Raw genomic sequence first — 16,997 nt, forward strand, 5'->3', positions numbered from 1 at the left:
CGTTTCTACAATTGTCGGTTTATATAGTACCAAAATTATGTTTAATTTTTACTGTTTGCTGTTTTAAATATGTTAATTTTGATGTTTCTCTAAATGTATTAGTACTTTTGTATATACTATTTTTTTTTCTAGAAACTTCATTAACCAGAAATGTTATATGTGTACACTAGTAAAAAAAAATTGAGAAAAATTATTGAAAATGTTTGTTTTGTTGTTATCAGTAAACAATGTATGTTCATACATTAATATACATCTCTATTGTAACACTTTATAGAAACTATTTGTTTCGTTGTTATCAGTAAACAATATGTCTCTATAGATTGTTATCACATGATAGCAATGATGAATATCTATATGTCTCTAGGGCTGTAACATTTTATAGAAAGTTCTTTGTTTTGTTGTTATAAGAAAACAATGTATCTCTATAGAGTAATTGTTATCATCTGATAAACATGATGAATATGTGTGTCTTTTCTGAAATATTTTATAGAAAATATTCTTTGTTTTTATTATTATCAGTAAACAGTGAGTGTTTACAGATTAATATAGGTCTCTATTGTAGCACTTTGTAGAAGCTATTCTTTGTTTTTTTGTTATTGGTGAACGAAGTCTCTCTATAGGTTAATTATCATATGATACTCATGTTTAAAATATGTCTCTATTGTACAAGTAACATTATATAGAAAATGTTCTTTGTTTTGTTGTTAGCAGTAAACAATGTATGTTTATAGATTAATATATGTCTGTATTGTAACTCTTTACATAAACTATTCTTTGTTTTGTTATTATCAGTAAACAACATATCTCTATAGATTAGTTATGTCATCACCCGATAGATATTCTAACCTTTTATAAAAATATTCGTTGTTTTAATATTAGAAAATAATGTTTGCATTTATAGATTAATATAGGTCCCGATCGTAACATTTTATAGAAAACTATTATTTGTTTGGTTGTTATCAGTAAACAATTTAAGTTTATAGATTAATATATATCCCTATTGTAACATTTCATAGAAACTCTTCTTTATTTTATTGTTATTGGTAAACAATGTGTCTCAATAGATTAATATTGTTAACATCTGATAGCCATGGTGAATATATGTGTCTTTACTGTAACATTTTATAGAAAATGTTCTTTGTTTTGTTGTTATCAGTAAACAACTTATGTTTATAGATTAATATACATCTCTACCGTAACACAATATAGAAACTATTCTTTGTTTTGTTATTATTGGTAAACAATGTATCCCTATAGATTAACTGTTATCATCTGAATGTATGTGGCTACTGTAATATTTTATAGTAAATGTTCTTTGTTTTGTTGATGTTATCAATAAACAATGTATCCTTACAGATTATATTGATCTCGATTGTAACACTTTATAGAAACTATTCTTCGTTTTATTGTTATTAGTAAACAATATTACTAATAAATTAATTGTTATATATATATATATATATATATATATATATATATATATATATATATATAACTAAATAAATTAATTGCTATCAAATGATAGTCGTGATGAATATATATGCCTGTATTGTAACATTTTATAGAAACTGTCCTTCGTTTTGTTATTATCACTAAATAATATATGTTTATAGATGTATATAGGCCTTTATTGAGACATTTTATAGAATCTTTGCTTTATTGTTATTAGTAAACACTAAATTATGGTATCATTTGATAGTCATGTTGAATATGTATATCTCTATAGTAAAATTTTGCAGGAAATGTTCTTTATTTAAATGATTTTTACTTATTAAATGTTAATGTCACTTCCAACCACGGAAGATACACGAGATTAATTGTATTAATTCAAGTGGGATTTAAAACCTTACTCGGATTTGTAAAACAAGCAACAAAGACCACACACATTCACTTAGCCACAAAAATATTTCGTTTTCAGTAACAAAAATTTTAATTCCATGTTAAAAGTTAACTTTTTTTTGCTGCATCTTGATTCCTTTATGATGGTGGATTATTGCTGAACATTTTGTATGTTATCGGTTATAGAACTTCGAACTACGCACACAAAAAAGTAGCCCCACGTAACTCAAGCCAGCCTTCTCCCGACGTTTCACTATCAGGCTCGAACTTTTGTAAACTATATATATATATATATATATATATATATATATTTTTAGTGTTTCTTAACAAAAATATGTTGGAACACTCGGTATTATAGTAAGTGATATTGGTAATGTTATATGTTTGATGTATGTTGCAGTCATCCACATATACAGTGTGTACAACTAATACGAATAAAAAATAAACTATCGCATACGACATAGGGCTGAGATTCATTTACCAAGTAGTCGTCTGGGCTTCCCATTAACAACTGGTCGTTGCAGCATCCATATGTGGTCGGTCGGCATTGAAGATATGTTTACAGAAAGACAAGGCTAAAAGAGTGACAAAAGAAAGAAGGATAATAATAATAATAAAAAAGAAAAGAACCAAGACAATATTCAGATGTAGCTCTGCTACATAATGACTATATACATGTGACCATGTGTGGTACATTTATAAATGTGTGCTCGCACACACAAATGCTGAGAAGGTTTTCGCAACAGTTTTTTTTACGTGGTTGCTCTATGGGCTAACCAAACACTTCCTTATTATTTTTTTTGTGTCTATTTCTTTCACACTCGAATCATAAATCATCTTCTTTATCATATAATTCTTATTACTATTACAGAAAGACTTACGTGTTAACATTTCATGATATATGCAGATCTGCTGAAAGTACTAAAGTTTGAGTAATTCTATATTAGAATACTTGAGCGAATGATACCGCTATTATCACATTTTAAGGCTCTCAAATACAATGTTTTCTAGCCCTTTACAGTGTTTTTTTCTTAAGTTCCATCGATTTTTCTATATATACACAATACAAGGTGGCTCAAAAGTAGGTATACAGTACCGTACTGATCAGCTCATTGCATTTTATATAATTTCTCATTATTATCCATCAGGTAGACTTAGTTTCTTTATTATTTGTTCCTAATATGTTTTTACTTATATCTTAAGCTTGGAAGAGCCAAAGCAAATAAACCCATAAACTACAATGTTATACTTGATCAATGCAGGGGTGTATACCTACTTTTGGACCACCCTTATTAAAATACTTGTTAAGAAGTGGTTTACCAATTTTCCATTAAGGTTCATCGATTTCTCTAATTATACATAATAAATTAAAATGATACATTAAACATCTTTTTTGTATGAATACTCCCATAAAACAATTGAGTTGTTTGAATAATAATTATGCTTGAACATTCGCATTCGCATAAAATAATTAAGTTATTTGAGTAAAAAAAAAATTCGTTTGAGTACTTGCATAAAACAACCGAGCTATTTAATAATTTCATATAAATATTCATATAAAACAATTAAGATATTTGAATAATCATCTTGTTTGAATATTGGCATAGAACAAGTTATTTGGATAAATGTCTTCTTTAAATATCCGCATAAAACCAGTTAACAGAATAATTATCTTGTTTAAATATTGATACAAAACAATTAACTAATTTGAAACATCACGTTGTTTGAATATTTGCATAAAACAAGTGGTTACTTGAACAATAATTTAGTTTGATTTGATTTTGAGTTAGCATCCCTTTCAGCAGCGAAGCTATATGAGATGTGGACCTACTGATTAACGTAAAATCCGAATCATATGAACTACCGCCGGGAATAGAACCTGGGTGTCTCACACCAAAGACGCGTACGTCAATCACTTAGCCACGAGAGAGCTACTAATTTAGTTTGAATATTTGCGTAAAAGGATTAAGTTAATCGCATAATAATTTTGTTTGAATATTTTAATAAAACAATTAAGTCAATTGCATTATTATCTTGTTTGATATTTAGTCAAACAATTATATGAGTACAAATTTTGCTTGAATAATCGCATAAAACAATTAAATTACTTGAAAAATCGAATTGCTTGAGCGTTCACGTAAAACAATTACTTGAAGAATCGCCGAATATTTACATAAAACAATTATTCAAAATTATTATGTTCAATTTTTTATTCCATTATTTTTGAAGTTTGAATTGCACGCTTATGTCTTTTTAAGTTAAACAAGACTAATGCTGAAAAGACAATTCATATCACCTGAGCGGGTATCAAACTCGCAGCAGTCAGTCTTGCGATTGGATTTCAACACAATGGACCATTCCACCTTGCCACTCGCATACAACAATTACTAGAAAAATCAGTTAGATAGGGTATTAGAATAAAACAATTTATTTGATTAAATTATTTTGTTGAGATATTAAGATAAAATATTATTTTGGGATCAAAAGATCCAATATATTTCAATCAAATTTTTTCTTGTAGGCCTTATATATGGAGAACTACATACAGTGTAGCCAAACTCAAACTATCACTTAACTCAGTATGATGTGCTAATTCCGTAGAAAATACGAAAATTTGATTTAGGGAGCATTCAGAAATTTTGTGGCCCCTGATTTAAAAACTAATTATTGACCAAGATCGCAATTTTTTATCCATTTTTGGTTTTCCTAATTTTCTTGTTTAGTTTACTCGAATTAGAATTTTAACAAATCTTAGTAGCATCCTTATGCTTAGATATTTATTAGCTTATTTTCAGTCTGTTTTTTGTTATCGATTAGTTACTATTAGATACCATTAGACAGTACTATATATATGTTCTGGCATCTAACATAAGAATTCCAACCTAAAGCCACAAAAATTAGAATCGATAAAAATCAAACATGTTATCCAGACACTAAGACACCTTACACTTTCTTAAAACTGAATAGGAAGCAGAAATTCTTGTCAAATGAAAGACAAGTATGAGAGCAGAAAAACACTGATATTACACTAATTACATTGAGGTGTGCGCTAGGGCAGGCGGAGACAAAACTGTACTGTTTCCACGGTACATCAAAAAGCTTTTAGGTTGATAGGACGGAACCTAATAATGAATGCTCTTCTATAATCGGGTCAATATTTTCCTTGTTTTTGGAAAAGAAAATTTAAAAAAAGATACGGATGGCATGTGCAGAAAACGACGTTTCTCACAAAACCTAGCTTTTTGTCCCAAAAAATGAGTTTAAAAAGAGCAGGGTAATATAATAATATTAAAAGAAACAAAAAAGTAATCGTTAATGGAAGCTATTCCAGCATAGAACACAAACCTTCTACCATTAATTACAAAGGTCAGCATCAAGAGATATATATCTTCCAACCTGAGATACTTTGCTCTTCCTCCTCTTCCTTGCAAGCAAGCAAGCAGGCAGGCAAGAACCACTGTTCCACTTCGTTCTTCTCATTTCCGTTTATGCCAGTTGCATAAAAGAGAAGACAAGGGGGAGAGGAAGAAGAAGAAGAAGAGGAGAAAGATGAGAAAACAGTGAACGCGCTTATTGTATTATTAATAACCCCTTGGAGAGTTATTTGGCAAAGTGGCTCTCATGTCTTGTGATGTGGTGTCGCCAGCTTTCTTCGAACGTGGGAAGGCTCTATAGCAAGGAAATCAGTGCAACGAGAAGTCGCCGCTCGGGCCCAAAAAGCCAAGTGATTTTCATTCAAAACACACACACACACACACACGAATAAAGCAAAGGAGAAGGATAGTATAAAATTAAAGGGACAAAGAATGAAAAGAGAAAGCAAGATAAAACGAAGAAAATGAGAAGTGATGTGAAACGCACACATTTACAACTCAAGAATGAATAAAATATGAATTTCCATAAAGTAGAAAGAACGAAAGACCGAAATATTCAATGTTTAAGTGTACTAATAAGTAACAATAAAATCAAGATTTTTTAAAACACAAAAACAGTGACATTCATATTGGTAAAAATGTGGTCGACTTTCTATAAAGTAAATCCAGTATATACCTTTGGTACATGGTCAAAGGGGCTTCGGTCAAAAATTATTTTTTCAGGACAAAACAAACTTTCTTAATATGGACTAAATATTATAATACGGCTTAGGACACATTGGCCAATATACCAAGACCTAAGACCATAATACCAACCGAAAGATTGTGTTTCACTGGTCAATAACGTATCATAAACTGAATACGACCAAAAAGTGTCTTAAAGCCCCTTTGACCATGCACCAAAGATATACGGATTACATAAAAAAGACATACTAGATATAAAATTCACATAAAACAAACAAGTTACATAAATATTGCTTGAATATTCGCATAATTTGATAACATTTACATAAAACAATTAAGTTACTTGAATATTGTTTGAATATTCGCATAATTTGATAACATTTACATAAAACAATTAAGTTACTTGAATATTGTTTGAATATTTGCATAATTTGATAACATCCAAATAAAACAAATAAGTTACCGGTACATGGATATTGTTTGAATATTCGCATAATTTGATAGCATTCACATAAAACAAATAAGTTGAATATTGTTTGAATATTTGCATAATTTAAGTGTTTGAATAATAATTTTGGTCGTATAAATACTATATAAAACAAGTATTAAAAATTATTTTGTTCAATATTATTATTGTTAGCTTATTTATGGGAAATCTTTCCTAGCGACTGTGTTCGTCTGTCTCTCGACAGACATCAAAGCAAATATGCTTAAGGGATATTGAGAAGAGCTTTTATTTTGGAATCGATTCAGCGTCCCAGGAATAGTTCGCGTCTCCTCTATTAACTGTCTATCCAAACCGGAAATAGTGGAAATAATCTATTCCTGGTTCGAACATTGATCATCATATAACAAGAACATTAACAGAGAGTAAGAAGCTCTTTTCGTGTGCAATCGATTCACTATCACAAGAATGCATTTCATTTCCACCTTTATTTATCTACCAAATTCGGAAGTGGTAGAAATTTATTATTAACTTTCGATTTTAATATTAATCTCTAGTGCAAAAACGGTAATAGATGGCGAGATATTTATGTTTCTATATCGAATAAAACCGACTGGAAGCTTTAGAAATGTGGGTGGAGAAAAATGGAGAGAATTAGCTTGGTCGAATGGAAAGCTAAAGAGAGGGTATTGGAAACGGTGGGAGAGAAAAGAACAATTTTGAATATTATTAAGACGAAGAGAAACTTCTTGAGGCATTGGCTAAGAGGAACTGTATCATGAGGAACGTTTTAGAGGGTATGGTGGCAGGAAAGAGAGGAAGGGGGCGAAGGAGACTACAGTTAATGGATGATATCAAAACAGAGAAATCGTACGTGAAGACGAAGATGTTAGCGGAAGAACGTGGAACATGAAAGCTCCTTAATACGTTGTTCAAGAAGGGAGTTCAAATCCGGAAAGTCTCCATTGCGTACGATACTTTTTCCAAGTCTCTTCAATAGGGTACTTGTTTCTTTCTTCTTTAACATAACCCTCTACGAGAAACGTTATTTAAGGAGGAGAGAGGTTCAATTCTGACCTTTTGAGTATGAGAAATACTTCTTAATCACTTGCATACTAATATGTCTACAAAATAATAATAATAATAATAATAATAATAATAATAATAATAATAATAATAATAATAATAATAATAATAATAATAATAATAATAAAGTTAAGAATATTGCTTTCCGAGCAAAATTTGAAACGCTGCTGCTGCTCTCTACCTAAGTTTACCCTTAAGGGGCCTAATCACTGCGAAATTAAACTTCCGCTAATTTTACAGTAATCATGTGATATTTTCAAATATATAAAAGATAATGGAAATGTGGAACAAGAGCGCGCTAGACAATATTATTTTGCATGAGATAGCGTTATCACGAGTCACCTAGTAGCTTTCCGCTTGCAGCCATTTATAAAAGCGAAAATTAACGCCGATTTCCTAAATGGCTGGAAATTCAAAGCAGATAAGTGAGTAGTGATAACGGTATCTCATGTAAAATAATATTGTCTAGGGAGCTCTTGTTCCACTTTTCTATTATATTTTATCTATTTGAAGATATCACATAATTCTGTAAAATGAGCGGCATTTTAATTTCGTCGTGATGCATACAACAAACCTTATACTAAAAACTCACACTCTTTCTTCTTTCTCCCAATTCTTTAACAGCTTAAATATACTAAAACACTAGCTTGAGAAGGCAATAAAACAAAATATCTTCACCTAATTAATTTTCTTCCACATTAGTCACTATATACGCCTTCCTCTTGACAAACAAATGCCTCTCGGATCCTCATTCTCTCCACTAAAACAACAGATTCAGTGGCAGATCTAAAAAAGTTTACAAAAAAAGGAACTACTTTTATTTTTATTCTTAGAGATCCTTCTTTGTTTTGCCATCAACAATAATGTATCTACGCAACAATGTATAGAACTCAGCAGTCTATTTCTTGTTTGTACACACTGCGGTGGAAAATCTGTCGACGACCTTTCGCATTGCATTATTCACACTACAACAGAATTTAGCCTTAGTATGTGGTGTGGGGTAGTGTATGTGGGTGAATGGATTTTTTTTTTTTTTAACTTTTGCTTCAGAGCTTTTTACTTTTGTTGTTACAAGTGGCGACATCTTTGGAGTAGAATGAAACCAACAAAAGATTGGAGAAAGGAAAGAAAAGCTCTGAAGCATTCCTTTACAAAAGAACATGTAACAAAAAGCAGAACCAGAGCTCAAGAAGGGGAAAAAAAGTGCACTATATGTTGTATGTTTAGTGTATAGCAAACTCAGTGTAAGACAGGGTTGCCATTTTTAATGATTTTACATTAAACTAACGCATTGGAACTGGAAGGTTCATTGTTGCAGAAACAAAATGTTACCGTTGAACACTATTCGGTGACAAATTGATTTCTGGTAGGCCTCTTGTTGCCTCTATTTAACAAAACACAGTGGATCCGCGGCAGTGGCAGATATAGGTGAAAACAGGGGACAGCCAAAACCCAGACTATGATAGGTACACTCTTGTTCAAAATTATTGTCGCATATCTATAACTGTGTTCTTGTAAGAATATAATTTGATAATGATATTGCAGGGTACTTTTAATACTGATACTATATGTATAATCGGAAAATGCATATTTGTGGTAAATTTCATAGGAAAAGAATTATAAATACGAAAATTATGAGTAAAATAAAATGTTGCTAAATGGACAAGAAAATTTTATTTTTGTTTTATTGTTCTTATTTACTGCTCTTTTGACATGAAATTTGCTACATACATGTCTTTGCCGATTATACACATACTAACATTATAAGAAATACCGGGCGAATTCGTTATCAAATTATATTCCTACAACAACATTTATAGATATGCGACAATAATTTTAGACATGAGTGTACATCATGAGTTTACAATTTTTCATGGATACTGCAGACACTAACTCACTCCCGATGGATATAATGGTTAGGCATGGCGACAAAATTCCGGTTCCGGTGGTTGGAGATCCGGTTTTCAGAACCGGTTTCGGAACCGGTATCAGACCCGGATCCGAAAAACCCGGTTCCGCGACCTAATCTTAGCAACTGGCTCCAGACCTGGATCTGAAAACCCGGTTCCAGACCTGGATCCAAAAACCCGGTTCCAGACCTGGATCCGAAAACCCGGTTCCGGAACCAGATCTTCTAGAACCGGATCAGTTCCGAGCCGGAAACCGGTTCCATCAGGAACCGGTTCCGGTCATCCCTAATTATGGCCAAGTTGGACACTGACATTGTGGACTTCAAGTATTGTTTTACACATTTCATAACTTAAAAACTTCAACTCAAATTATATCTAATGTTTCTTCAAACTATATCTAATGTTTTTACTTTTAAAGATTCCAATAAAGAATAAAGAGGCAACGCTTACCATAAACTTTCAAAGATATATAAATAATATTTTTCAATATTTTTTGTCACTCAAAAAACTAAGGGGCTTAAGTTTCTCAGGCTAGATTCGCTACTGACCCTCCGAGTTACCAAGTTAATTCATTTTATAAAGCTGTCCGTAAACAGACATGTTCGTAAATTGAAACTATTTTTTCCACTGAAATTAATCTAAATATAGAGAACCAGTTCTTTCTAGCCACATAAACATGGTATTCTATTGTACATTTCTGTACCTTAAAAAAAAAGGTTTTTAAGTAGTCAAGAATTTAGAAGGAAAATAACATCCTTTTTAATTATATAAACAAACATTAAACCAAACAACAAAACAGTATGAGAGCTTAAAAAAGCACAAAATGACCAAAAAAAAAAGTAAATTTTCAACACAAAACTCTGATAACCAATGTTTACAGCAAACGTGCAAAAGCACTCTTAGCCTCGTTGATTTGCCGATACCGGTGTGTGTGTGAGTGGTGTGTTCATATCCCTAGTTCACAAAACTTGTTCGTAGACAGAATTGTTCGAGAAACGAGTAGTGTTGTTCATGTGACGAGAATTGTCTCGTCTCGTCTCGAAAATGAAACGACAAGTGTATTTTCAAATTTGAGACGAGACAACAAAACATTAAAATTTTCGTCTCTTTTTTCGAGATGAGAAATTTTCTCGCGTCTCAAGGGTAACAATAGTTCACCGAAGTTTTAGATGTCAAACATTGTTCTTACTATTATATGATTCATAGTAAGAAAAACTATAAATTAATAAAACGGTTATACAAACACAATGAAGAGCATTCATCAACGTTCAAAAATAAACAAACCATGGCTTAAATGTAACTAAATCATACATTTTGTGAGCGCTTCGTGATGCAGAAGATTCTGATAACTTCTAAATAAAATGAAGCAAATGACGGCATACATTTTGTAGGTACATAAATTTATAAAACGAAACGCGAAAATATCCAAGACGAAAGGAGAAACGCTTTTCAACAATAGAAACGAGACGAGACAAAATTCTTCGAGAATCAAAATGAGACGAGACTTCTACAAAAAAATCCAAACGAGACCATTTTGGCCAGGATGTAGAGGTTTAAAAGTTAGGAATATTTAGTTTGTTCAAGTACACTTACGAAGTACGAAGTACACTTACGGAATATTTAGTTTGTTCAAGTACACTTACGAAGTACGAAGTACACTTACGGAATATTTAGTTTGATCCGAAGATATGCCCTCCTCCCTGTGTATTTCTAAAGAGGGTTACTATAGATGAATTGTCCATTGATAGTATGCAACGTAAGTGTACTTAGAAGTTAGATTGGTTGCATATCCTTCAGTTGCTTTTAATATTTTAACCAAAATTCTTCACGTGCTATACACGTGACACTGTTACTTGTTTCTATGATAATACGGATCCACCGTCCCTATAATAGGTTCAATGTCCACACATAACCCTCTATTTAAGCCGGAAGTGGTAGAATAAGATCATCAGAATAAATAACGGAAGTTATATTTTCAATGTTGTACTCTAATATGTGGATATGGCTCAGTGGTAGACCGTTCACCTCTGGTGCATGGGGTCCCGGGTTCAAACCCTGCTTCCGCCAAGTGAACTTTGTGGTGGACAAACACCGTGTGCGTGGGTTTTCTCGGGGTTCTCCAGTTTCCTCCCACTTTCTTCATTCCACCATTTCATTCATTTCTCATAATCACCGTATCCTTTAGCCTAACCGGCATAATTTTTTTTTCTAATATGTGGATATCTGATATCAGAAACTTTACATACAGGAACAGCTGATTGGCAACTCCGAGGTAGCAGCATGTTCACGGATGACGAAAACAATACTCAAAGAATACTGTATGTGTGGAAAAACAAGATGAAGTTGAGAACATAGCAACGTCAACAAAAGCAGAGGAAAGAGAGAGGAGAAAAGACAAAGAGCGCGAGAAGTATAAGTACAAAAGGTACTTTTCCGAAAGATACAAAATACAACAGGAAAACTTTTTTAAAAAATCTTTTCTTGTTGCAGTTTTTCACAAAGAACAAAACAAGCTAGAATCGAAAGTGAAGAAAGAAAACAAATGGTAAAGTACAGGAAGGGAAAATAAAAGAATGATTTTTTTAATGTAAAATTTTGAGACAAGAAAAAGAGAGAGGTGAGTACGTGAACAAAAAAACAGTGTCTGTTTATGTTTATCCTACGAGTCAAAAAATCAACAAGAACCAACCAAATCCCTCCTAATAATAATAATATGGCTGAAAACAAGCGATGACAAATTTAAACCCTATTTTTGTTTCTACTCTCACTGCTTTTGTGTGTCAAAATCTTCCTTATCATTAGCAACCCTCTCCTCCCCCCCTACACTTCCACAAATCAACAGCCACACCCGCACCTTTAATACTTACTATTACTGTTTGTTGAGCTTGGGCCTAGACCAAAAATTAGTGTCAAAAACCCCCTGAAATGTGTCTCGCTTTTCTCTTCACTCTGATATAATGGCTAATTTCATCACAATAGAAGATCACACAGACTTTTGACTTCTAAAGATTTACCATATATCAGCTGCACAAAAACATTGAACGATTTTTTTTTTTTTTTAAAGTTCCTGTTCTTTCTTTCATCGCCCAATCATAACTTTCCAGTACTACTGGTAATGATGCCACTGGTGGAAAGAAGTGCCTACGTTTGAACAAATTTCAAATTTCGTTTGTTTTTTTTTTTTGTTGTTGTTGTTGTTGTTGTACTAATTTGAAGAGTGGAATCCAATGGAACTGCTTAAACACATTCGTCTATGGGATCATGAGAACAATGGCCTCAAAGTTGAGACAAATTTGTTTTTATCTCAGATTTTACTGATAATATATAATAGGCCAATATAATATTCTGTAACAATTAAACATAATTTCTGTATAGTTATTTTTTTTAAGTGCTCATATAATAACTAAGAAACAGTTAGCAAAAAGCAATTAAAGAGTTGACAAGACAGTGTAATTAAACTTTAAAAATGAATCTAACTATTATATTGGCATAGACCTGAGCAGCTTCAACGCCATCTGTTAGCGATCGGCTAAATTGTCTAGCTTAGTAACGAACATGTAGTCAGACCACTGCGTCACCCAGTCTCTAACAAGTGTATTAGAAGCTATCTACTTCTAGTGATCGTCACGTCTTTTATTCACGTGAATCCCTAGTTTGCCTCACGACGCTTTGTGGACGCTGAAAATTGTGAAGCATTGGCCAGTATCGAACCCGGGACCATGCGGACGTGAGTCTAACACTGAAACTGCTAGAATATGGTGTCTCGTACTTTTACCATTAATAAATAACAATCATTAAAAAAAAAAAAACTTGTAAGAGGAGGAATATTAGTAGCTCCTTTCTTATCACGTCTGTAGAAATCTCTCGTAATAATTATTCACGAAAGACCACCTAAGCCTAGAGAAGTTTCCTGTGCAAACATTACAGCAACCATCTCTCTCTCTAGATGGCTCATGAGTTGGACATTTGTATTCAATTATTTAGGAGGAACACTCCAATGAAGCTTCCATCGTTACAGCCGTATTAACGTCTCTGTTGTTTACATTGAATTATTGTGTTTCTATCGGCACAGTTTTGTTAACGTATCTGTCATTTACATTGAAATTATTGTGCTTCTATCGGTACTGCTGCGTTAACGTATCTGTCGTTTACATTGAATTATTGTGCTTCTATCGATACAGCTGCGTTAACGTATCTGTCGTTTACATTGAACTATTGTGCTTCTATCGATACAGCTGCGTTAAGGTATCTGTCGTTTACATTTAATTATTGTGCTTCTATCGGTACAGCTGCGTTAACGTATCTGTCGTTTACATTGAACTATTGTGCTTCTATCGGTACAGCTGCATTAACGACTCTGTCGTTTACATTTAATTATTGTGCTTCTATCGATACAGCTGCATTAATGACTCTGTCGTTTACATTGAATTATTGTGCTTGTATCGATACAGCTGCGTTAACGTATCTGTCGTTTACATTTAATTATTGTGCTTCTATCGGTACAGGTTTGTTAATGTATCTGTCGTTTACATTGAACTATTGTGCTTCTATCGATACAGCTGCGGTAATGTATCTGTCGTTTACATTGAACTATCGTGTTTCTATCGATATAGCATCATTAGCCTATCTGTCGTTTACATTGAACTATTGTGCTTCTATCGGTACAGGTTCGTTAATGTCTCTGTCATTTACATTGAACTATTGTGATTCTATAGGTACAGCTTCGTTAATGTCTCTGTCGTTTAGATTGAAACTAATGTGCTTTTATCTGCACAGCTGCGTTAACGTATCAATCGTTTACGTTGAACTGTTGTATCATTTTGACAAAATAAAAAAAGAAAATCACAGACACGTGAGAAATAATAAAAAAATGTTTATGCCCACGTTAAATCAAAGGTAACAGTGTGGATCTTCTGACTTTTCCTGCAATTGAATTTGTTCTTAAGTCATCTATAGGTATAGAAAGCAATAGAATAGTTCTGTGAAGGTTCAGGCATGCAACGTACCAAGGCACGTGTATTTTTGGTACACAACATCGTATTCATAGTTAATGTTCTTCTCGCCCTCTCTCCCCCCATCCTCTTTATCCCATTAATCATTTTGTGATCAACCACATGTATTTAATTTATTATCCATAGCTTACAAATCATATCCGCAGATAATTAAATAATCAAAGATTTCATTTCAATGTTGGAGCGACTGCAGCATCACGGTCATTAGGTGATGGTTGAACGATAGTACAAAAAATAAGCCCAAACAAAATTAAATATGAAAAAAAAATATTTTCTCTTATTTCTAGACACATGGACAAGTAAAATCCCTCTTTATGCTCTATTAGAGACTTTAAAAAAAAAAATCTGCTGGAAAATTCCTTTCAAGTAACATAACTGACCTCTAAGGTTCCCTTCCGACCGAAATCATTTGTGTTCCACCTCCCTCACCCTCCTTGTCTGGTCCAGCGCAGCATCCAGTCCATAGACAGAGAGTTAGTTGTGTTCGTCCCTTCAGATCCCGCGACGTTCTCCTCCACAGACGTGACCAGTCGCTTTACCATCTACAGCAATTTTCCTTCAAGCGCGAGACAAATGGCTTCCTTCCACTGGTAGTGGGAACAAGTGATCCCTGATGAATGTCATTGTTATCGTCATTATGCAAACGTCAGAGAGGTGGAGATGCGGCGGGGAGGAGCAGCAAATGGTGTGGGAGAAAGCAAAGACTACTAAAATGTTGCACGGCAAAACTATGGAAGGGAGTAGTAGTAAAAGGAAATTAGGAGGGAGAAAATGTGGAATCGAAAAGAGTAACCGAAAAGGATGGGGGTGCTAAATGTGGACTGTATGGTGGATACTAACATACACTTGCACAGGAGATAGTCATTGTAGTGTGCCTCTTTTATTTTCTCTCTTGTCCTCACACTCACTAGTTTAACCCCCTTTTTTCCTACCTCTCCTACTTTCTCGTGAATTCCCAAAACATCACTGGTCAAACGAGGACGAAACAATAGCGGACAGGACAGAGCAATCCTGAAGACAAGTACCCATCACGGAAGTGGGTTACATAAAGGGACAAGCATTGACTATGAATTTTGCTCGATGACTCAGGACGATTAATAAAAAAAAGAAAAAAGAAAGAGAAAAATAACAGTAACAAGGGTACACCATTTTTTTTTTCGTGTCCAGAAGCTTTAGGTTTTCCTTCAATTTTCTCCCATTGTCTCTTTCTCTACAATTTTGTCATTTTTTATCTCTCTCTTTCTGTTGCTGAACGACAAGAGTTGTACGTGTCACAAGGTGAAAGAATATACTTCTCTTTATTTTAAAAAAAATCAATAAGCTAGAAAAAAACGTACCTTTCTAATCCACAATCGGCAATAATTTTACCTACGTACTGTAGAAAATATCTGAAGATTTGGTAGACAAGAAAGAAAGACATAAAAGATTAATAAAAGCTTTATGTAATGTAACAGGTCTGTAGTTAGAGCGTTGGGCTCACGTCCGCGTGGTTCCATGTAGATAACTGTATGAACAAGTAAATATGTCAGTAAGAATGAAACACATGCCACAATAATTGCGATGAACACAAAATTGATTGTCATTATGACGATAATTGATATAAATAAACAAATCGATTGTCGTTACGACCATAACCGACATAACTAAATAAATTATCATTATGACGATAACTGAGATAAATAAACAAATTGCTTGTCATTATGACGATAACTGAGATAGATAAACAAATTCATTGTCATTATGACGATAACTGAGATAGATAAACAAATTGATTGTCATTATGACGATAACTGAGATAGATAAACAAATTGATTGTCATTATGATGATAACTGAGATAGATAAACAAATTGATTGTCATTATGACGATAACTGAGATAGATAAACAAATTGGTTGACTTACGACGATAACTGAGATAGATAAACAAATTGATTGTCATTATGACGATAACTGAGATAGATAAACAAATTGGTTGACTTACGACGATAACTGAGATAAATATACAAATTGGTTGTCTTTAGTGACGACACTTGAGATAAATAAACATCTGAGTAGCTTAACGCTTATGTCATTTTGACGATAATTAGGATAAATATATAAATCATTTGTCACCATGACAGTAAGTATTAGACATAAACAAACCATGATGATTGCTGCAATGAATAAAAAGTTAATTCTCACATAAACGATATTTAAGATGAAAAACAAACCAATTACCACCACGATAAAACATAATTCCAATGTAATTGTATACACTATAAAGAAATTTATCTAGGTATTAACATTATGACAACGATAAATCAGACTCATAAACAAATTGATTGTCATTATGGTGATATATGCAATGAGTAAACAAACAAGTTGCTATATACTATTAACAAACACAATGATATCAAAAAACTTCTTACTTTTCATGTTGACAATGACTATAATGAATAAACAAGTCAATGGTCATTACGACTATATTTACTGTGAAAGGACAAAACAATTGTAATTGCGAAGATAATTCAGAAAACTACACAAACAAATATTAATTGCGACGATAATTACACTGAACAAGTAAATAAATATAACTACACTGAATAAATGAATAAATAAATAAATAAATTATAATTTCAACAAATTGTAATTCAGTTACAGTGTAGATA

At 32.7% G+C, this 16,997-nt stretch overlaps 1 protein-coding gene across 7 annotated transcripts in view; it reads right to left on the reverse strand.

Moving 5' to 3' along the window:
- Positions 1–16,997, reverse strand: part of LOC145669646 (uncharacterized) — a 995,784-nt gene that overhangs the window by 221,779 nt on the left and 757,008 nt on the right. The window contains exon 1 of one of the 7 annotated variants that reach the window (XM_081737892.1): positions 2,321–2,402. The exons of the other annotated variants lie outside the window; for them this stretch is intronic. The gene's annotated coding sequence lies outside the window, so the exon portion shown is untranslated. Of the gene's footprint in view, positions 1–2,320; positions 2,403–16,997 lie in introns of those variants that run through there. 7 annotated transcript variants of the gene reach the window in all.

The sequence above is a fragment of the Thermobia domestica genome, chromosome 14, assembly GCF_964235325.1.
Source record: "Thermobia domestica chromosome 14, izTheDome1.hap1.1, whole genome shotgun sequence".
In the NCBI taxonomy this organism is placed as follows: domain Eukaryota; kingdom Metazoa; phylum Arthropoda; class Insecta; order Zygentoma; family Lepismatidae; genus Thermobia; species Thermobia domestica.